Genomic DNA, 23,660 nt, shown 5'->3' with positions numbered 1-23,660 from the left:
AATAATAAAATCAAAATAATTCCCACCCTGAGTGCAGAGTGTCCAGATGAACATGGTGATGAAAGTCATTGTTGATGTGTATTGTGTTGGCATGAAGGGCAGCTGTCGGTCATGAAGTGTTAAACTCACAGGCTGTAAACACTCCCAGAGCACTGAAGCATGTGCTGCCGGTGCCAAGTGTCTCGTTGTCGGACCTGCTGCATGGATTCCCCAGATCACCGCTACCTGTCACCCCTGTCTCAAGTTTTGTGGTTTCCCTTCTAATAATTTCATTCTTTTCTTTCTTCAAATGTACTTAAACCAAGGAGTACAGTTTTTGAACCATTCAAGACGATTTTATTAATTTTCCTTTTTAAAAAAAAACTGGTGGTTCAGTTAATTTGCTACAGAAATTCGATACCCTCTCAGTAATGTTGTGTAGATTGCTAAATGGAGAGTCTTTGACAGCATAAACATATTAACTGTGTAGTGGTGCACCTCAACAGCTTAACAAGCTTTCCATTTCCATTTTCAAAATAAGAAGCAGAATGTGCTCACAGGGCTCCCCAATTATTGACATTTGAGGCCAGAGGAGTAAATTGATGCACATTGAATGTCATATTTTTTTCTCCATAAAGGATCTGAACACAAATTACAAATTCTACAAGGATAAGGGCAGCAAAATGAGTATCCCGCGTATCAATTTCACTTTCTAACAATATATGCATTGGTTGCACAAGCAGAGCAAATTGAGCATTATTTAAGAAGCATCTTTCAATCACAAAGGCAACATGTTCCCTATGACCCACTGGGCTTTGGAAAGCTGTTCCTCTGCTCTATATCAGACCTCCGGATCATTTGTTTGTTGCTAATTGATTGGTTTAAGCCCCAGGTGTGTACAATCCCCCAGGAAATTATATACTAGGCTGCAATTTAGTGCGTATCCTCCACTTGTGTTGCAATCTGACCCAAAGGGCAACACCTTTGAGTTACTAACTTAATCCTGTACCAATGTTTACATATTAGATAACTTTCACCATCTGCTGTCAGAGAAACAATGCACTATGTTTGGCAAAGCACTACGCTATGTACAGAACACACTTATTCCTGGGTAGCTGCTGCCATGCTGGAACAGGCTGGCACACAAAATCAGGCGCCTGCAAAACAGTTTATATGTTATTGCTCAACTGTCATAAATTGTAGAATACATGATCTCGATAAAAGCTCAGACATTTATCACACAGGGCAAGCCAGCTAAGCGATGAAAGGAACCATAACCATTTAATGTGCCTTTTCACAATTGCTGGCGCTCTGTGCCACGATCAGCCGTGTTCAGCCAGCATTAATGACACAGGCCGCTTGTCTAGAACGGCAACATGAATTGAGCACCATCAGAGTAAACAGACAGTCGCAGTGCGGGGGCTTCTGTAGACTTTCACAATTATCCGAATTTACTTTTCTCACTTGAATTCTGTGCTCTCTATATTATCGCTGGATCCAGGGGACTGGGGACAGTGCTGGCTCAGTACCGGTACACTGTGTGTGTGTGTGTGTGTGTGTGTGTGTGTGTGTGTGTGTGTGGGGTGGCGGGGGGGGCGTGCTGGGCATCCCAGGTGCTGCTGTCTTAGACCGAGGTGGAGCCCGAGTGGTAGTCTGACGTCACCTTCTCTGTGGCACTCGTCACTTCCTTAGTTATTGTCATCATCGCCGCTGCTGGGGAAACTCTCCACTTTAAAAGTGTCATTGTCCTCACCATACCTGGAGAAATAAAATAAAACGGTTCAGAATGGTTACTGGAAATCAGGGTGTGTGCCCTGCGCTGAAACCAAACACAAGAAAGGACGAGAGTGAAAAGGAAGAAAGGGAAATAAGGAGAGAGAAACGCTCACCTGCACCACAGCTCACCAGGGTCGACCCATAGTGAGCGCCCAACAAACCAAATGGCCCATCCCTAGCTCCATAATATCACTATCTATATCATATATGTTTGCTTATATATTGACTTAAATACGGTGTTGCTTATTTATGGTGTATGCAACTGTGTTAAAGGATTTATGTACAAGGTTTCTTCAGTTTAATCCAGTACCCCCCCCCCTATACCAAATGGCCCGTCCCTAACTGCACAATATCACTCTATACGTTTACTTGTATTTTAACGTAGCTTATTTATGGTCTATGCAACTGTATTTAAGGATTGATACACACGTTTTCTTGTCTTTTGGCTTTGTTTTAGGATTATACTCACGTTTAATGATGCTCTGGTCACTCCACAGACTGCCTCTGTTGTCTGCTGCAAGTGGTACATTCGATTACATCTTGACGTGCGCTAGTAGCGATCGTTTCCAGTACATTTCTATATAAAATACTACCGGAGTTAGGCTGGAGGACACAAACCGAACGCAACCGCTGGCACATTGTCAGTTGCACGCATTCGTGAAACTAGCGCACCGAATAGCGCACCGAGGAAAAATCTGAGGATTTAAATCGTAACAGCTGTAAAACGTAAGATAATATGCACTAGCCACACGGACTAGTTCTAGAGAATCTGTACTGGCCCGCAGCGAGCTGCACTAGCCATTGGCAAGCGGGCTCGCGTTAAGATCGACCCCTGTAGTAGAACAGTGTGTCTCTATGGTTACCTATGTAGAAGCCCCAGTATAGACCAGTGTGTCTCTGGTCTATTAGATGGACTGTATTATAGAGTTAGACTTATAATTGTCACATTGTGCCAAATGTTGTGTCAAACGTAGTGAGAAGTCTGTTAATTATACAGTAGTCAAGCTGGCTTGCATTAGTCAGTCACTAGTCAGTGGGAACTGTTTCTCTTTGGGTCTAGTCCAGTATGGTCCTGCCTATGACTAGTCTATTGTTGAATGGATTGTTGTTTTAATGAGGGCTGAGATTCTAGTCCAGTTGATGTTCTACTCTCAGACTTTTGATTTTAAAATTTACTTTTCACGTTGTGCCTCAGAATGCTCAGGAGTATATGAATCAGATGTGAATTGATAATGAAACAATGATTGGTAAAAATCGATGAAGATCGATGGTTCCATGTTTATGAAATGTTTTGATTCTTGAAGGCAATGTCACTCAATGTGTGTGACTTCTTAATAATGAGTATTACAGTTCAGGCCAAATGGCAGCTGGAATTTGAATACTCTGTATTTCATGTGTTTTAAGTGGTATTGTTCAAATACAGCACATTTAGAAGCCTGAATGATGCAGCAAATTGACAAAACATTGAGTGACAGTGAGTGCAAATTAAATAAGAAATAACAAAGTTTGTTACAGTTTTAAATAATACAAATTGACAATATTTTCAACAATTTTCTTTTCCTGACACACTGGTCTATACTGGGTCTACTACATAGGTAACCATGGAGACACACTGGTCTATACTGGGGCTACTACATAGGTAACTATAGAGACACACTAGTCTATACTGGGGCTACTACATAGGTAACCATGGAGACACACTGGTCTATACTGGGGCCACTACATAGGTAACCATAGAGACACACTGGTCTATATGGGGCTACTACATAGGTAACCCAGGGCTCTACAGTGTGAGCGTTATGCTCGAATTTGTGAGTGAAAATAATGTTGTGCGAGTGTGAAATACAATTTGGGCGCACAGTGCGTATACAATATTTGAACTCTATAAGTAAATACTACATTGACAGGATTTTGATAATAATTATATCTTACACTAATCATTATTACGTTAGAAAATGTGGGAAATGTAGTTCGGTTGTGGATTGTCGCAATTAACCGAGAAGGCAATGAAAACTACAAGAACCGTGAATGACGTTCATGACCCAGTGCTGCAGCGGTACATTTGGTACGACATCCAATCACCTACCATCTGGCGTTAGCCGCCTCGTCATTAAAACACACTTACAGATACAGTAGTACTCAGCGACAGCGGGGCTGCCAATGACTTAGCGATAAAGTTGATTAAAATCGAATAAAATCTTAAAATGTAATTAATCGTCGATTACTTGGGTCTACCTGGGGCGCAGCTACTAGAAAAAACCTTGAGAGAGGCAACAGCTTCACCCGTGGAAAGTAAAGGAGCACTTTACATTGAATTTACACTGGAGAGTTTGCTGCAACATGTGCACGGGTGAACTCACACGGTGCGGGCACAATGACACAGAAAACTGAAGAGACGCACTGGAGCCGATGGCAGGATGGAGACATTCAGCTGGTACATTTCTGGACCGAAAACTTGTCCATTAAGGATGGCACAGTGGACCCGTTTAAACCATACAAGTACTCAACCTTTCTGTTACTTGAGTTACACCTAGTTTCTTTCTTACGGTGGCCCTGAAGTGCAACTGCTGAAAAAATAAAACAGCAGCTGCGAGATTTGCAGTGGCTGTGAGATTTGGAAGTGCTGAAAAATGTATTTTGTAATAATTATCTGAATCTCAGCCAATGAGTTCCTCATCCACCTAACAGACACTCATACAAGACAGTGTCCTAGTCCTGCGCTCTTGTTGGGAAGGATATATCACAAGAACCATCTTAAATTACCCACTGTTCTAAAACTTACTATATAAGGACCTACCTCGCTCTCCTTGTTTGTTGGGTAGAAAGATTGTGGTGGTTTTGACTGTGTTAATATATATATATATTTTAAGGATTGCTTGCGTTTTTGATTTGGACTCTTACTGAGAACCCTAATTTTGTGATTGAACCTGGACTGGCTGAGGACCCACTGCCTACTGATTTGGACAAACACTTTCACAATGTCAGAGAAGCCTTTGTGTTTGATCACTTTGTAAACTTAAGTGATGGTAACAAAGAAGGAAACCTGGACCCCACCGGACCTCACTTTCGCAGCCCCCCAGCTCCCCCGGACCTCACTTCATCAGCATCAGGTCTATACTGGGGCTTCTACATAGGTAACCATATGTAACGAGGAGTTAGTAAATGTCCTGCTGTTGTAGGGGTTCTAAGCTAGATATCTTGGATGGATGAGAAACTAAAGGATCTAAGTTCGTGCCCCCAACACAGTTTGTCCCTATACCCCCCAAATTTGAGGTATGTGCCCATCCTGCGTTATATATTTTTTTACATACCGAAGTATAGCTGTGACCTAATTTGGCAAAGTAGGGTTCAAGATTTAAATTCACAATGGCTACCTGAACTAACAGTAATGGGGCACACAAAAAGTAAACAGAGAGGATAACTAAACTATTCCTACCCTCCCGAATCTTACAGGACAGGCGAGACACCCCTACACCAAGATACTTATACAATAGAAAAACTCAGGTGCAGGTGCACCCTGCGCTATCCTTTGCCCGAGCTTTGTCCAGGAAATCTCACTGTAGTCATCTTAGTTCAACACGGGCTCTCCTTAACTGCGTGTCACACGGGTCCAGTTCACTTTGCACCTAGAACAGTCTCTTCTAAAAAAAAACTTGAAAAGAAACACAATTCCAGGCCAGTGTTCAAAAACAAAGTTCATTGTTTTCATATAAAAAACATGTTTATTTCCTCTGCACACTACACAGCTCCAATTTGCACACTCAACTAATCATGGCGACTACTCTTCCCGAACTACAGCCCACCCTTTTTCTCGAGAAAGCTACATTCCGATTGGACAGCAGGTTAGGCGATTCAGTAATTCAGTTGGTTTGCGAAGCCATCCATTGCATTAGACCTCTCTGGTGTTCTTAATGTAACAATACCGTATTCTGAACAAAGTAGTATCCCTTACAGTATCCCCCCTGTTGAAAACCTGCAGAATTAATACAGGTTATATATCAAAACATTCAAGGCAATTTCAGGATACCTTTTAAGGGGTCTGTGATCTATAATGACAATACACTGCATATTTTTTGTAAATACCCATCTATTAAGCTTACTGGAAGTGTACCCTTGTTATATCTCTAGGAGCGTCTCACAACAGGGGAATCCTCCCTCTCTAGCTCTAGATCATCCAAGGGTTCTGGTTCCTGCCCATCTAGAATTCCCTCTGTGTGTTTGTGACTCTACACACAGAGACGCACTGTTCTGTACTGGGGCTTCTATATAGCTAACCATAGAGACACACTGGTCTATACTGGGATTAGGTAACCATAGAGACACACTGTTCTATACTGGGGCTTCTACATAGGTAACCATAGAGACACTGTTCTATACTGGGGCTTCTACATAGGTAACCATTAGTAATATTACGTATTAGTCCTTTTATTCCCTGGAAGATAGCACTTCACAGCATTTGATCATGCTTCTTGTGTTACTAATACTTGTATTATTGATTGATTTCCCCCTTGCTCCCTTTCCTGTGACCTTACATCTTGACAGCACTTAGCTTTTACGTTCCAGGATGTATGACCTCACTTACTGTACTTACCTGTGTAAATTGGAAGTTGTAAAATGTATTATATTTTGAATTGCTTTGTACAATGTACATTTGTATTTGTAATATTTGATGCCTTAACTGTATTCTTGCAATTTGTATAGCACTGGATAAGGGCATCTGCCAAGAAATAATAATAATAATAATAATAATAATAATAATAATAATAATAATAATAATAATAATAATAATAACAATAATAATAATAGCCATAGAGACACACTGGTCTGTACTGGGACAAGGTAACCATAGAGACACTGGTCTATACTGAACTGATGCTGGTCATGAAATGTACCCTGTGATGAGGTGTGCGTGATGGTAAAGCAGTAGCTCTTTTGGAGTATCAGGGCTCATAGTGTTGCATTTTTGCGGAGTTCTTCAACACAGGTTTGTATTTCACTATCATGTTTACTTTAAATAGCTCAGAGAAATGTCCTTTATTTAGAGCTTCTCTGAGACCCCTGATTGGAATTCACTGCTTTGTGCAGTACATCAGAATGTCAGTCACAGCTTTAATCACAATTCCTCTCAAATAAGCCTTCCTGGAATCCCGATTTAACCAATTAAAAATGTTTCTGTGTGGCTTTGTCTGTAACCTTCGGATGGACAGTACCAGTTGCTTGCTTCATGTTTTGAACGGCTCTGATTCAAATGCTTAAAATCTTTAAAACCATTTTTAGTGAATGTTTCTTCGGTGTGGGAATCAGAACGAATGCCTGCATATCTACAGATAATTGCATTTCTGGCTATGCTGTATTCCATCCAGCGATACTTCTCATACCACCGCTGTGATGAAAAACTTTGGGATTTAACACAAATTAAAGCAAATGCCTGCAATTTTGGCCGTGTAGGTGACTCATCTATTCCTTATAAATCCGAGGGACAGTAAAATGTTTCCTTACCGAATTCAACACTGGCCTGTGGATGCAAAGCAGTGCTTATATTGGTTTCTTCCGATGCAGTTGGTGATTTATCAGGTTGTGTAATGTGCTGTTCTGATAGTTCTCTTCTCGTCTTTTGAAATAATTCAACAAATAATTTTGTTTCACCATTTGTAGGAACTCCGTTCACAACTACATTTGTTCAGTTGTCATGGTGTGATGCACTACGTAAAAAAACATTTACCACAGCCAGTTATAACCTGCTTGTGCATAACTTAGCCAAAATGTAACCATTAGACTTGAAAAGAACCAGCCCCCATGCTTTGGAATAAAGCCTGTGATTTTCCGAAACACGTTATTGCTTCAGAATCTTGTATTTATAATGTTTTTTTAACACGCGGGAGAAATTTTACACTCTCTGATTGGGTGGACCTGAGAGGTAAGTAGGTGGGCCATGGCCCACCCAGGCCCACCCAGGCCCACCCATGGCTACGCTCCTGTTGTGGCCCAGTTGCTTATTTGACACCCAGACGTACGGCCCACTGATTAATTTAGGTTGCCTTTATTAAAGAGTCTAAAGACGGCTGTCCGGTTCTGAACTTGGACCTGAAGTATTGTGTATTATGAGTATCGCGTGTCTTCAAAGCATGCAGGGAAAATGTACAATGACTCGAGATCGTCACCCTTGAACTCCCTCACTACTTTTGTTCTCTGAAAGTAGCTGATAGAAACTTGCACACAACTAGTTATTCAGAGATAACATTACCACTTTAAACGATTTTTCAATTGGGCTATAGTGGCTGTTATAATGGGGTTTTAGATTTCCTAACATTGACTGGGAAAGCCCAGTTGAGACTACAGAAGCAGTAGTAGAAATGTTTTAGAGGGCAAACGACTGCTTTCTACCTCAATTAGTCAGGGAACCAACCAGAGAGAGCACATGCTATTTGATATTTTCAAACGACCAATGGTGAACTGCAGTCACAATATGGTTAGCTTTGAGGCATACTTTCACAAAACAAGGACCTACACTCAGTAGAGCCTATTACTAAAAATGAAGCCACATTTCTTAAAATCATAAATGTAACCGCTACACTGTAAAAATTATTTGTTGACGCAACGTGACTTAGTCAAGTCATCTTGTTGCTTTGACTCAGTTTAGCAAACATGAAGTGTTAAGTTCACTCACTGTTGAAATAACATGCAGTAAATTGAGCCAACGTACTCTATCAATTAATAAGCATTTAGAATTTTTAGTTAAGTCAACTGAAAAACATATTAATTGAACTTAATTTTTCAAGTTTTCACAACTATAAACCAAGTCTAATTGACAAAATAGTCATTCTTCCTCAACTTTCATTACTTACAGTGAGGGAAAAAAGTATTTGATCCCCTGCTGATTTTGTACGTTTGCCCACTGACAAAGAAATGATCAGTCTATAATTTTAATGGTAGGTGTATTTTAACAGTGAGAGACAGAATAACAACAAAAAAATCCAGAAAAACTCATTTCAAAAAAGTTATAAATTGATTTGCATGTTAATTAGGGAAAGAAGTATTTGATCTCCTATCAATCAGCAAGATTTCTGGCTCCCAGGTGTCTTTTATACAGGTAATGAGCTGACATTAGGAGCGCTCCTAAATCTCAGCTCGTTACCTGTATAAAAGACACCTGTCCACAGAAGCAATCAATCAATCAGATTCCAAACTCTCCACCATGGCCAAGACCAAAGAGCTGTCCAAGGATGTCAGGGACAAGATTGTAGACCTACACAAGGCTGGAATGGGCTACAAGACCATCGCCAAGCAGCTTGGTGAGAAGGTGACAACAGTTGGTGCGATTATTCGCAAATGGAAGAAACACAAAATAACTGTCAGTCTTCCTCGGTCTGGGGCTCCATGCAAGATCTCACCTCGTGGAGTTTCAATGATCATGAGAACGGTGAGGAATCAGCCCAGAACTACACGGGAGGATCTTGTTAATGATCTCAAGGCAGCTGGGACCATAGTCACCAAGAAAACAATTGGTAACACACTACGCCATGAAGGACTGAAATCCTGCAGCGCCCGCAAGGTCCCCCTTCTCAAGAAAGCACATGTACAGGCCCGTCTAAAGTTTGCCAATGAACATCTGAATGATTCAGAGGAGAACTGGGTGAAAGTGTTGTGGTCAGATGAGACCAAAATCGAGCTCTTTGGCATCAACTCAACTCGCCGTGTTTGGAGGAGGAGCAATGCTGCCTATGACCTCAAGAACACCATCCCCACCATCAAACATGGAGTTGGAAACATTATGCTTTGGGGGTGTTTTTCTGCTAAGGGGACAGGACAACTGCACCGCATCAAAGGGATAATGGACGGGGCCATGTACCGTCAAATCTTGGGTGAGAACCTCCTTCCCTCAGCCAGGGCATTGAAAATGGGTTGTGGATGGGTATTCCAGCATGACAATGACCCAAAACACACAGGAGTGGCTCAAAAAGAAGCACATTAAGGTCAAGGAGTGGCCTAGCCAGTCTCCAGACCTTAATCCCATAGAAAATCTGTGGAGGGAGCTGAAGGTTCGAGTTGCCAAACGTCAGCCTCGAAACCTTAATGACTTGGAGAGGATCTGCAAAGAGGAGTGGGACAAAATCCCTCCTGAGATGTGTGCAAACCTGGTGGCCAACTACAAGAAACGTCTGACCTCTGTGATTGCCAACAAGGGTTTTGCCACCAAGTACTAAGTCGAAGGGGTCAAATACTTATTTCCCTCATTAACATGCAAATCAATTTATAACTTTTGAAATGCATTTTTCTGGATTTTTTTGTTGTTATTCTGTCTCTCACTGCTAAAATACACCTACCATTAAAACTATAGACTGATCATTTATTTGTCAGTGGGCAAACGTACAAAATCAGCAGGGGATCAAATACTTTTTTCCCCCACTGTAAGTAATGAAAGTTGAGGAAGAATGACTATTAATTTCATTATTTGCAATCCACAAAGTCCATCTATAATCATTCAAACGCGGGCTACTTCATCTTTTCTTGCATGATCAGCAACTTTATCCCATGCTAATTAATACACAAAATGTCTCAACTCCGGTAAAGTAGTATGTCATCATGACGTGATGGTTTTGGCACATGCGCATTACACAAAACGTTCATAGAACATATGTTTTGTGGTTACCTGAGCACGTTATTTAAAGTTTTACAATTCTGTTCAAGTTGAGGTTGTTGTAACTCATCTTATTGTGTGGTGAGACACTGCAATTTCACAGAACATGATTTTACTTGTCCAATTTCCAAAACGAGCTCTCTTCAATCTCCGTTTCAAATCCATGTTGATTTGCGGGTAATCACTGTATCCACTCAATCTTACTACAGTTGTAAGAAAACACCTGTAATGCTGTACAAATGCATGTGTTTTTCAAGCACATGAAAGATTGTAGACAGGTAGAGATCGCCACTTGAGTGCCAGACTGACTCTATTGTAAAGGGAAGGCAGGATTATGTGTTATATTTGAGTTATTATGTATTTAAATGACCAGTCAAAATAACCCGATTTTGGCTATTCTAGGTAAATGTGTTTATAACTTATTTATTTTCATGTTTATGCAGCTAAAACGCTGTAGGCATGTTTAATACATATAGTTAGGAATAGTCACGAATGGGTATATGCGCAGTGTATTTTGGAACACAGTATAATTCAAATTTGAATAACCAAAACAAATTGACCGGCTCTGCGCTTGTAGTGTTAAATGTGGGTGTCATATCGTGGGCCGCACTTCCATGTGTGACGGGCCGCAGGTCGAGAACCACTGCCCTATTCAGAACAGGTTGGTCAGATAGGACCAGAACCAGTGCAGACCCAAAGAACAGAGGACGAGCGTTAGGCAGACAAACCCCAGGGCCCCAGGGCCACAGGTTAGTGCTTTCCTGGAGGTCTTTAGCTCCCCTGTATAATGGACCATTCCAGAGGGATTCCCCTTTGCAGTCAATATCATCAGCTCAGCAGTTTGCCAATACAGATCCCTGGGGAGGTGGGGGCTCAAATCCAGGACCAGGGTTAGCCACCCCTAGCATAAAGCAAAACATTACATGTGTTTAAATGGTTGAAGTCAATCCAGTGATTAATGAATTGATGTATTTATTGAGGTGGCTGTGACAGAGTGGCTATAGAGACTATTGCGCTCCTTCACAGCAGCGTCTCTGTTGCTTATATTAAGTTATACTAAGGTATGCTGAGCTGACGATATTGAGGTTTTTACTAAAGAAAAAACAGATAACATGCCACAGGTTAACAACCAGTCCAGTCAAACCCTAAGAGAGATCAGGATAAATGAGGAGGAGGTAGTAAAGGGACTAGCAGAATTAAAAACAAACAAATCACCTGGGCCAGATGGTATATTTCCAACAGTACGTAAAGAAATTATGGAAATGATTGTATTAATTATTTCTAAATAGCACTGGTTTCACTGTTTTTGAATGTTTTGATGTTTTTTTTATTTGTCAAATGCATTGACCGTTATTGTTCTTTTAAATGCATCAGATTGTTTTGATAGTTTTTTTTTGTTTGTTGTTTTTTACATTTCAGTTATTTTGACAATTTTTTCACCATTGCATAAATTAAATAGTCTAAAATGTGCTTTTTATTATTTTGTCTTGCTTTTCAAAGACAAAATCAATTACAAAACTACAATTAAAAAATATGTATTTAAGACTGAACATTAAACACTGTGCCAACAAAGCACAATAAATAAAATAAAATAAAATAGATAAATTTATATCTGGCCATCTTTGAGCCCCCCTTCTTGAATAGCCTACTGTGAAAGCCGGACACAAATAACGGGGAGAGAGAGAGGGAGAGTCTCCGGTTTCGGTTGTGTCCGGGCTTTATTTTGTTCAGGTATGTCAAAAAAGGGCGGAGATACAAAACAAAAACAAAATCAAAAGCAAAAGCAAAAAGTGTCCACAATCGGGGTGCTCCGGGCAGACAGGGGTAATAGACTCAGTCCACCTTCTTGTCGGTTAGCTGCTTCCGTCGGGGAGGGAGAGGGATTAAATAAACAGGGCACAGCCCACTTTATAGCGAGACACTCCTTTTCAATGGTGCTATATTTACGCTCCTGGGCGATAATTGTTTGCTTAGATAGAGGACGGGGTGTTCCTGACCCCCAACACTCTGGGACAGGACCGTGCCCACTCCAACTTCTCAGGCGTCGGTCTGTAGAATGAAAGGGAGAGAGAAGTCAAGGCATTTAAAAAAAGGGTGTTGGCAGAGGCGGTCCTTAATCGCCTGGAAAGCCACCTGGCACTGCTCCGTCCACTGGACCGTATCTGGAGCACCTTTTCGCATCAGTTCGGTCAGGGGGTAAGCCAGGGTGGCAAAGTCCGGCAGAAACTGGCGATAATACCCGGAAAACCCCAAAAACTGCCGAACTTCCTTTTTGGACTTAGGAGGCGGACAGGAGGCAATAGCGGTCACCTTGTCAACGACTGGCCGTACCTGCCCCCCTCCTAAGAGGTACCCCAGATACTTGGTCTCCCTCCTCCCAACTGTTCACTTGCCCGGGTTTTCCGTGAGCAGCGCCCAGCCGATCCAGCAACTCATCCACACGGGGCATCGGATAGGCATCAAACCTAGACACTGCATTGAGCTCCCTATAATCAACGCAGAATCTAGTGCTGCCGTCAGGCTTTGGCACCAAGACTATAGGGCTACACCATTCCGATTGTGACTTTTCAATGACTCCCAGCTCCAACATCTTCTGCACCTCTTCATTGACAGCCTACTTTTTGTAATAGGGGGTGCGATAGGGTTTGACACGCACGCAGTGGTCCAGTGCTGTGTGGATGTGGTGTTCAATGAGAGGTGTGAGCACGGGTCGGTGAGAAAAGACATGCTGGAAGCGGCACAATAAAGAGCAAACGTGCTGTTTCTGGGCGTTTGTTAAATGGGCGTTTGTTAAATTGAGTTCAGTGCGAACCTCAGAAACAGTGGCTTCAGACTCTTTATTGTGGGGGGAACTAAAAGCACCCAATGCTTCCTGCTCTCGCCACTTCTTCAGCATGTTCAGATGATAGATCTGCTTTTACCTCCGACGATCTGGGCGACACACCTCATAATCAACATCCCCTAAGCGGCGTGTGACCAAAAAGGGTCCCTGCCACTTAGCCAGCAGTTTAGATGTTGAATTTGGGAATAACACCAGTACCTTGTCCTTGGGTGAACGATCGTAACCGGGCTCTCCTGTTGTACATGCGCTGTTGTCGCTCCTGGGCCTGTAAAAGATGCAACTGTGCAAGTTTCCCCAGTGCCGATAGCCGATCTCTCAGGTCCAGGATGTGCTGTACCATAGAGGTCTGGGAGGGGGCGGTCGCCTCCCAGTCCTCCTTTATTAAGTCGAGGATGCCCCTCAGCCGCCTCCCGTACAGCAGCTCGAAGGGAGAGAAGCCAGTGGACGTCTGTGGCACCTTGCGTACAGCGAACAGCAGGGGTGGCAATAACTTGTCCCAGTCCCAAGCGTCTGTGCTCACAAACTTACAGATCATGTTCTTTAGGGTTTTATTAAAGAGCTCCACTAGGGCGTCTGTCTGGGGATGATAGATTGAGGTCCTGATGGACTTTATCCCCAGCAGCCTACAGAGGTCTCGCATCACGCGTGACATGAATGGAGAGCCCTGATCTGTCAGGATTTCCTTTGGGATCCCCACCCGAGTGAAGACCTTAAACAGCTCCTCGGCGATCCTAGTCGCTAACATTGTCCGTAGACGAATTGCCTCCAGGTACCGAGTGGCATAGTCTACTATGACCAGCACAAATTGATACCCCGCGGAGCTTTTCTCCAACGGACCGATCAAATCCATCCCAATGCGCTCAAATGGTATCTCCATGAGAGGCAGCGGTACCAGCGGAGCCCACGGTACTGCACTGGCATTGGTCTTCTGGCACTCCGGACAGGCAGCACACCATCTTTCTACCTCCTTTTTGATGCCTGGCCAGAAGAATCGGTCCATTATCCGGCTTAAGGTCTTGTCACGACACAGGTGACCTGCCCCAGCCAAATCAGATGAGAGCCTATGATCCTTAATATTAGATAGATAGTTTTCACTAGCGAACACCCGGCCGGGCGATGTCCAGGCTGCCCGCAACGTCACCGTGGTTTTTCCAGGGGACCACACACTGCCGGGGGAGAGAGAAAAAGAAGGAGCTAAGGAGGCAGATTTGTTTTTGGGACAGGCAAGGCGAGAAGGGGAAGTGGGTCGGGGAGAAACATGTTTAGGTGTGGTGTTTGGCAACATGCTGGTATCCAGGACAGTCGGGTCAGAGGGGGTCTTGGGAATGGAAGGGAGGGTGCCCGCCGTCGGGCATCAGAAGGTGGCATCGTCCCGGGCAATGATGGTTCTCTGCCAGCCTGGTGCCAGCCTTCAGGTTGGATGTGGGAGATGGCAGATGAACTGCTCCAAGGCCACCAGGTCGGCAACTTCCGTGGCTTGAGCCAGCGGTGGCAGGCACCGGGAGCCAGGTTCGAACCGGAGGCTTCTGAGCTTTCGGCGCTGGCCGTCCGACGTCAGACCGACCCGGTCCAGGACACTGTCCCTCAGACTTTTGTAGTCTAGGGCATCCTCGGGACGAAGCACTCGGGTGGCAGGGGAGCCAGGCGTACCGCCCACTCCGACTCCGGCCAGTCGCAACACCGGGCAGTGCGCTTGAAGATGGTAAGAAAAGCCTCCGGGTCATGAAGTGAGCACTGACTCCGGTGGTACTCGATCCCACAACCTTTGAATGACCACTGCCCTTTTCACTAAAAGTCCAACGCGCTATCCATTGCGCCACAGAGCATGCCTACTGATGATGGGGCATCTCAGCGTGCTTGTACAAGTAGCATTTACAGATGTGTTTTTTTAATCGCTCTCTCTGATATAGAGACGAAAGGAAATGATGGGTTCTTCTTTTAGATAATACGACTCATGTTGACTTGACTGTGAGGGAAAGTTTTTGTCAGGCACACTGTCTGTGTGTTTGTCTGTCTATCTGTGGCTGTCTGTGTGTCTGTGGCAGTCTGTGCTTGTGGCTGTCTGTGTGTGTGTCTGTGGCTGGACCGATGGGGCTGATTGGAAACATCATCGACCTGGGTTTCTCTTCATCACAGATACATCTTTCGCTGCCCACATGCCCAAATTGCTTTTCAGCTGGATCACAGCCTCGCCCCAGGTGGGCAAAACCTCCAAAAGTGGTACAAACTCATCCACGTATTCCAGTGTTTCCGAGAAAGCTTGGCATAGTGAGTGAGAAAGTCAACCCTGACAGTGTGGCGACAGATGAGAAGCCACGGAATTGATGCACTCTGTGATGTCATAGAAGTCAGCTGTGAGAGAGTTCTGAGATGTCATCGCTGAACTGGCAGTGAAGGGAGAGGGAGAGGAAGGCAAAGCATGTACATGGCTTCTCTCGCTGACTGGGCAAGATTGGATTAATGAGAGAGTGCAAGGACGGAAATGCAGTTGTTTTCTCGAAGAGTGTAGAAGAGTTTTCTGGTCTCCTGATGGAGGCGTGGGTTCAAATACCACTTCTGACAGACTGATTTATAGCATGACCAATGCTAGGAATTGCAAAAGTGTTCTTTTACTTTCTGACATTAAGCTGTTGGTCAGCTCGACTCGGTTGCATAAGTGTTGAAAGTCACGGATTCCCGCAATTCTGTGGCCGCATTCTCAAGGCTATCTTCTATAATACACCTCTCAAAAAAATAAGGGAACAAGTAATCATCACAGCATAACACCAAGTCAATTACACTTCAGGCATATCAATCTGTACAGTTAAGAATCCAAAGCGGTGGTGAATCACTCTCTCCTTTTTTGGTGCAAATTAAAGTGACAGCAGGTGCACCGGAGAGAGGCAACTGCAAGACAACCCCAAAAAGGGAATGTTTTTGCAGGTGGTGGCCACAGACGATTGCTCTCTCCTTATCCTTCCTGACTGATTCTTCTCTAGTTTTGCCTTTTGCTAGTGTCCTTGTCACTACTGGTATTATGAGGCGCTCCCTGCAGCCCATTCAGGTTGCACAGGTAGTCCAGCTCCTCCAGTATGGCACATCCAATCGTGCCGTCTGAAGAAAGTTTGCTGTGTCTCCCAGTACAGTCTCAAAAGCATGGAGGTGGGAGAGTTACGAATTATGCAATGTACGGTGAAGATCTTGAGGTTTCCTAGACTTCGATCACGGAGATCCGATGTGTGATTTAAGAGTTCCCGCAGTTTTCTTGATCAGTATATAATCTCCCGGTGGACATATACATCCTCTCAGAATGGCCGAGTGGTCTAATTTGCCAGACTTAAGGTGTTGTTCCCTTGAAGAGTGTAGAAGGGTTTTCTGGTCTCCTGATGGAGGCGTGGGTTCAAATCCCACTCCTGACAGATTGATTTATAGCATCACCAATGCTAGGAATTGCAAAAGTGTTCTTTTCACACTTGTGTCTAATGCATTTTGCAGACAAATTACATAAACATGAGGAAATGCCTGGCAGAGAGACTCCTTTTGATGGCCGGTTAGCTCAGTTGGTTAGAGCGTGGTGCTAATAACGCCAAGGTCTTGGGTTCGATCCCCACATCGGCCAAGACCGATCGTAGGTGCTCATCCGTCTAGTTCGAGTCCTGTTTTTTGAATGTTTGACATGAAACTCCCTGAAGGCAAGCGTAGTAGTGCACTTAAGCAGTGGTAGGATCCACAAGACTTCATCAAGCCGTGTCAAAGTCGGCCATCTACATGCACACGGGAAAATGTCCTTTCGCCGCTTTGCTTTTCTCAGAACACTTCATTTGCATTCTGTCCTCTGATAGTTTCAACTCGTGGGCTCCTGCCAATTCCTTATTACACAGACTTGGAGAGGGAAGCAATGCCAGTGGCTTCAAGAATCAACGCAAGTTTCATGAATGGCACATCTAAGCCATGGTGCCAACCAGACATTGAGCTGTTGGTCAGCTCGACTCGGTTGCATAAGTGTTGAAAGTCACGGATTCCCGCAATTCTGTGGCCGCATTCTCAAGGCTATCTTCTAAAATACACCTCTCAAAAAAATAAGGGAACAAGTAATCATCACAGCATAATACCAAGTCAGTTACAGTTCAGGCATATTAATCTGTACAGTTAGGAAGCCTAAGCGGTTGTGAATCACTGTCTCTTGTTTTGGTGCAAATGAAAGTGACAGCAGGTGCACCGGAGATAGGCAACAGCAAGACAACCCCAAAAAGGGAATGGTTTTGCAGGTGGTGGCCACAGACGATTGCTCTCTCCTTATCCTTCCTGACTGATTCTTCTCTAGTTTTGCCTTTTGCTAGTGTCCTTGTCACTACTGGAATTATGAGGTGCTCCCTGCAGCCCATTCAGGTTGCACAGGTAGTCCAGCTCCTCCAGTATGGCACATCCATACGTGCTGTCTGAAGAAAGTTTGCTGTGTCTCCCAGTACAGTCTCAAAAGCATGGAGGTGGGAGAGTTACGAATTATGCAATGTACGGTGAAGATCTTGAGGTTTCCTAGATTTTGATCACGGAGATCCGATGTGTGATTTAAGTGTTCCCGCAGTTTTCTTGATCAGTATATAATCTCGCGGTGGACGTATACATCCTCTCAGAATGGCCGAGTGGTCTAATTTGCCAGACTTAAGGTGTTGTTCCCTTGAAGAGTGTAGAAGGGTTTTCTGGTCTCCTGATGGAGGCGTGGGTTCAAATCCCACTCCTGACAGATAGATTTATAGCATCACCAATGCTAGGAATTGCAAAAGTGTTCTTTTCACACTTGTGTGTAATGCATTTTGCAGCCAAATTACATAAACATGAGGAAATGCCTGGCAGAGAGACTCCTTTTGATGGCCGGTTAGCTCAGTTGGTTAGAGCGTGGTGCTAATAACGCCAAGGTCTTGGGTTCGATCCCCACATCGGCCAAGACCGATCTTAGGTGCTCATCCGTCTAGTTCGAGTCCTGTTTTTTGAATGTTTGACATGAAACTCCCTGAAGGCAAGCGTAGTAGTGCACTTAAGCAGTGGTAGGATCCACAAGACTTCATCAAGCCGTGTCAAAGTCGGCCATCTACATGCACACGGGAAAATGTCCTTTCGCCGCTTTGCTTTTCTCAGAACACTTCATTTGCATTCTGTCCTCTGATAGTTTCAACTCGTGGGCTCCTGCCAATTCCTTATTACACAGACTTGGAGAGGGAAGCAATGCCAGTGGCTTCAAGAATCAACGCAAGTTTCATGAATGGCACATCTAAGCCATGGTGCCAACCAGACATTGAGCTGTTGGTCACCTCGACTCGGTTGCATAAGTGTTGAAAGTCACGGATTCCCGCAATTCTGTGGCCGCATTCTCAAGGCTATCTTCTATAATACACCTCTCAAAAAAATAAGGGAACAAGTAATCATCACAGCATAATACCAAGTCAGTTACAGTTCAGGCATATTAATCTGTACAGTTAGGAAGCCTAAGCGGTTGTGAATCACTGTCTCTTGTTTTGGTGCAAATGAAAGTGACAGCAGGTGCACCGGAGATAGGCAACAGCAAGACAACCCCAAAAAGGGAATGGTTTTGCAGGTGGTGGCCACAGACGATTGCTCTCTCCTTATCCTTCCTGACTGATTCTTCTCTAGTTTTGCCTTTTGCTAGTGTCCTTGTCACTACTGGAATTATGAGGTGCTCCCTGCAGCCCATTCAGGTTGCACAGGTAGTCCAGCTCCTCCAGTATGGCACATCCATACGTGCCGTCTGAAGAAAGTTTGCTGTGTCTCCCAGTACAGTCTCAAAAGCATGGAGGTGGGAGAGTTACGAATTATGCAATGTACGGTGAAGATCTTGAGGTTTCCTAGACTTCGATCACGGAGATCCGATGTGTGATTTAAGAGTTCCCGCAGTTTTCTTGATCAGTATATAATCTCCCGGTGGACGTATACATCCTCTCAGAATGGCCGAGTGGTCTAATTTGCCAGACTTAAGGTGTTGTTCCCTTGAATAGTGTAGAAGGGTTTTCTGGTCTCCTGATGGAGGCGTGGGTTCAAATCCCACTCCTGACAGATTGATTTATAGCATCACCAATGCTAGGAATTGCAAAAGTGTTCTTTTCACACTTGTGTGTAATGCATTTTGCAGCCAAATTACATAAACATGAGGAAATGCCTGGCAGAGAGACTCCTTTTGATGGCCGGTTAGCTCAGTTGGTTAGAGCGTGGTGCTAATAACGCCAAGGTCTTGGGTTCGATCCCCACATCGGCCAAGACCGATCGTAGGTGCTCATCCGTCTAGTTCGAGTCCTGTTTTTTGAATGTTTGACATGAAACTCCATGAAGGCAAGCGTAGTAGTGCACTTAAGCAGTGGTAGGATCCACAAGACTTCATAAAGCACTGTCAAAGTCGGCCATCTACATGCACACGGGAAAATGTCCTTTCGCCGCTTTGCTTTTCTCAGAACACTTCATTTCCATTCTGTCCTGTGATAGTTTCAACTCGTCGGCTCCTGCCAATTCCTTATTACACAGACTTGGAGAGGGAAGCAATGCCAGTGGCTTCAAGAATCAACGCAAGTTTCATGAATGGCACATCTAAGCCATGGTGCCAACCAGACATTGAGCTGTTGGTCAGCTCGACTCGGTTGCATAAGTGTTGAAAGTCACGGATTCCCGCAATTCTGTGGCCGCATTCTCAAGGCTATCTTCTATAATACACCTCTCAAAAAAATAAGGGAACAAGTAATCATCACAGCATAACACCAAGTCAATTACACTTCAGGCATATCAATCTGTACAGTTAAGAATCCAAAGCGGTGGTGAATCACTCTCTCCTTTTTTGGTGCAAATTAAAGTGACAGCAGGTGCACCGGAGAGAGGCAACTGCAAGACAACCCCAAAAAGGGAATGTTTTTGCAGGTGGTGGCCACAGACGATTGCTCTCTCCTTATCCTTCCTGACTGATTCTTCTCTAGTTTTGCCTTTTGCTAGTGTCCTTGTCACTACTGGTATTATGAGGCGCTCCCTGCAGCCCATTCAGGTTGCACAGGTAGTCCAGCTCCTCCAGTATGGCACATCCAATCGTGCCGTCTGAAGAAAGTTTGCTGTGTCTCCCAGTACAGTCTCAAAAGCATGGAGGTGGGAGAGTTACGAATTATGCAATGTACGGTGAAGATCTTGAGGTTTCCTAGACTTCGATCACGGAGATCCGATGTGTGATTTAAGAGTTCCCGCAGTTTTCTTGATCAGTATATAATCTCCCGGTGGACGTATACATCCTCTCAGAATGGCCGAGTGGTCTAATTTGCCAGACTTAAGGTGTTGTTCCCTTGAAGAGTGTAGAAGGGTTTTCTGGTCTCCTGATGGAGGCGTGGGTTCAAATCCCACTCCTGACAGATTGATTTATAGCATCACCAATGCTAGGAATTGCAAAAGTGTTCTTTTCACACTTGTGTCTAATGCATTTTGCAGACAAATTACATAAACATGAGGAAATGCCTGGCAGAGAGACTCCTTTTGATGGCCGGTTAGCTCAGTTGGTTAGAGCGTGGTGCTAATAACGCCAAGGTCTTGGGTTCGATCCCCACATCGGCCAAGACCGATCGTAGGTGCTCATCCGTCTAGTTCGAGTCCTGTTTTTTGAATGTTTGACATGAAACTCCCTGAAGGCAAGCGTAGTAGTGCACTTAAGCAGTGGTAGGATCCACAAGACTTCATCAAGCCGTGTCAAAGTCGGCCATCTACATGCACACGGGAAAATGTCCTTTCGCCGCTTTGCTTTTCTCAGAACACTTCATTTGCATTCTGTCCTCTGATAGTTTCAACTCGTGGGCTCCTGCCAATTCCTTATTACACAGACTTGGAGAGGGAAGCAATGCCAGTGGCTTCAAGAATCAACGCAAGTTTCATGAATGGCACATCTAAGCCATGGTGCCAACCAGACATTGAGCTGTTGGTCAGCTCGACTCGGTTGCATAAGTGTTGAAAGTCACGGATTCCCGCAATTCTGTGGCCGCATTCTCAAGGCTATCTTCTAAAATACACCTCTCAAAAAAATAAGGGAACAAGTAATCATCACAGCATAATACCAAGTCAGTTACAGTTCAGGCATATTAATCTGTACAGTTAGGAAGCCTAAGCGGTTGTGAATCACTGTCTCTTGTTTTGGTGCAAATGAAAGTGACAGCAGGTGCACCGGAGATAGGCAACAGCAAGACAACCCCAAAAAGGGAATGGTTTTGCAGGTGGTGGCCACAGACGATTGCTCTCTCCTTATCCTTCCTGACTGATTCTTCTCTAGTTTTGCCTTTTGCTAGTGTCCTTGTCACTACTGGAATTATGAGGTGCTCCCTGCAGCCCATTCAGGTTGCACAGGTAGTCCAGCTCCTCCAGTATGGCACATCCATACGTGCTGTCTGAAGAAAGTTTGCTGTGTCTCCCAGTACAGTCTCAAAAGCATGGAGGTGGGAGAGTTACGAATTATGCAATGTACGGTGAAGATCTTGAGGTTTCCTAGATTTTGATCACGGAGATCCGATGTGTGATTTAAGTGTTCCCGCAGTTTTCTTGATCAGTATATAATCTCGCGGTGGACGTATACATCCTCTCAGAATGGCCGAGTGGTCTAATTTGCCAGACTTAAGGTGTTGTTCCCTTGAAGAGTGTAGAAGGGTTTTCTGGTCTCCTGATGGAGGCGTGGGTTCAAATCCCACTCCTGACAGATAGATTTATAGCATCACCAATGCTAGGAATTGCAAAAGTGTTCTTTTCACACTTGTGTGTAATGCATTTTGCAGCCAAATTACATAAACATGAGGAAATGCCTGGCAGAGAGACTCCTTTTGATGGCCGGTTAGCTCAGTTGGTTAGAGCGTGGTGCTAATAACGCCAAGGTCTTGGGTTCGATCCCCACATCGGCCAAGACCGATCTTAGGTGCTCATCCGTCTAGTTCGAGTCCTGTTTTTTGAATGTTTGACATGAAACTCCCTGAAGGCAAGCGTAGTAGTGCACTTAAGCAGTGGTAGGATCCACAAGACTTCATCAAGCCGTGTCAAAGTCGGCCATCTACATGCACACGGGAAAATGTCCTTTCCCCGCTTTGCTTTTCTCAGAACACTTCATTTGCATTCTGTCCTCTGATAGTTTCAACTCGTGGGCTCCTGCCAATTCCTTATTACACAGACTTGGAGAGGGAAGCAATGCCAGTGGCTTCAAGAATCAACGCAAGTTTCATGAATGGCACATCTAAGCCATGGTGCCAACCAGACATTGAGCTGTTGGTCACCTCGACTCGGTTGCATAAGTGTTGAAAGTCACGGATTCCCGCAATTCTGTGGCCGCATTCTCAAGGCTATCTTCTATAATACACCTCTCAAAAAAATAAGGGAACAAGTAATCATCACAGCATAATACCAAGTCAGTTACAGTTCAGGCATATTAATCTGTACAGTTAGGAAGCCTAAGCGGTTGTGAATCACTGTCTCTTGTTTTGGTGCAAATGAAAGTGACAGCAGGTGCACCGGAGATAGGCAACAGCAAGACAACCCCAAAAAGGGAATGGTTTTGCAGGTAGTGGCCACAGACGATTGCTCTCTCCTTATCCTTCCTGACTGATTCTTCTCTAGTTTTGCCTTTTGCTAGTGTCCTTGTCACTACTGGAATTATGAGGTGCTCCTTGCAGCCCATTCAGGTTGCACAGGTAGTCCAGCTCCTCCAGTATGGCACATCCATACGTGCTGTCTGAAGAAAGTTTGCTGTGTCTCCCAGTACAGTCTCAAAAGCATGGAGGTGGGAGAGTTACGAATTATGCAATGTACGGTGAAGATCTTGAGGTTTCCTAGATTTTGATCACGGAGATCCGATGTGTGATTTAAGTGTTCCCGCAGTTTTCTTGATCAGTATATAATCTCGCGGTGGACGTATACATCCTCTCAGAATGGCCGAGTGGTCTAATTTGCCAGACTTAAGGTGTTGTTCCCTTGAAGAGTGTAGAAGGGTTTTCTGGTCTCCTGATGGAGGCGTGGGTTCAAATCCCACTCCTGACAGATAGATTTATAGCATCACCAATGCTAGGAATTGCAAAAGTGTTCTTTTCACACTTGTGTGTAATGCATTTTGCAGCCAAATTACATAAACATGAGGAAATGCCTGGCAGAGAGACTCCTTTTGATGGCCGGTTAGCTCAGTTGGTTAGAGCGTGGTGCTAATAACGCCAAGGTCTTGGGTTCGATCCCCACATCGGCCAAGACCGATCGTAGGTGCTCATCCGTCTAGTTCGAGTCCTGTTTTTTGAATGTTTGACATGAAACTCCCTGAAGGCAAGCGTAGTAGTGCACTTAAGCAGTGGTAGGATCCACAAGACTTCATCAAGCCGTGTCAAAGTCGGCCATCTACATGCACACGGGAAAATGTCCTTTCGCCGCTTTGCTTTTCTCAGAACACTTCAT

General features: G+C 44.3%; 6 non-coding genes across 6 annotated transcripts; all 6 read left to right on the top strand.

The window, feature by feature from the left end:
- The first annotated feature begins 16,759 nt into the window (after window positions 1–16,759).
- On the top strand, window positions 16,760–16,833 carry trnai-aau (transfer RNA isoleucine (anticodon AAU)). Its single transcript has one exon. It is a non-coding gene; the product is annotated as a tRNA-Ile (tRNA).
- A 1,251-nt stretch (window positions 16,834–18,084) lies between these two features.
- On the top strand, window positions 18,085–18,158 carry trnai-aau (transfer RNA isoleucine (anticodon AAU)). Its single transcript has one exon. It is a non-coding gene; the product is annotated as a tRNA-Ile (tRNA).
- A 1,251-nt stretch (window positions 18,159–19,409) lies between these two features.
- Window positions 19,410–19,483, top strand: trnai-aau (transfer RNA isoleucine (anticodon AAU)). Its single transcript has one exon. It is a non-coding gene; the product is annotated as a tRNA-Ile (tRNA).
- A 1,251-nt stretch (window positions 19,484–20,734) lies between these two features.
- On the top strand, window positions 20,735–20,808 carry trnai-aau (transfer RNA isoleucine (anticodon AAU)). The gene has a single exon. It is a non-coding gene; the product is annotated as a tRNA-Ile (tRNA).
- Window positions 20,809–22,059: 1,251 nt separating this feature from the next.
- trnai-aau (transfer RNA isoleucine (anticodon AAU)) lies at window positions 22,060–22,133 on the top strand. Its single transcript has one exon. It is a non-coding gene; the product is annotated as a tRNA-Ile (tRNA).
- A 1,251-nt stretch (window positions 22,134–23,384) lies between these two features.
- On the top strand, window positions 23,385–23,458 carry trnai-aau (transfer RNA isoleucine (anticodon AAU)). The gene has a single exon. It is a non-coding gene; the product is annotated as a tRNA-Ile (tRNA).
- Window positions 23,459–23,660: the final 202 nt, after the last annotated feature.

This window comes from Amia ocellicauda, chromosome 12, assembly GCF_036373705.1.
Source record: "Amia ocellicauda isolate fAmiCal2 chromosome 12, fAmiCal2.hap1, whole genome shotgun sequence".
Lineage (NCBI taxonomy): Eukaryota > Metazoa > Chordata > Actinopteri > Amiiformes > Amiidae > Amia > Amia ocellicauda.
The sequence above is the reverse complement of the archived record's forward strand: the minus strand, read 5'-3'. Positions and strand labels throughout refer to the sequence as shown.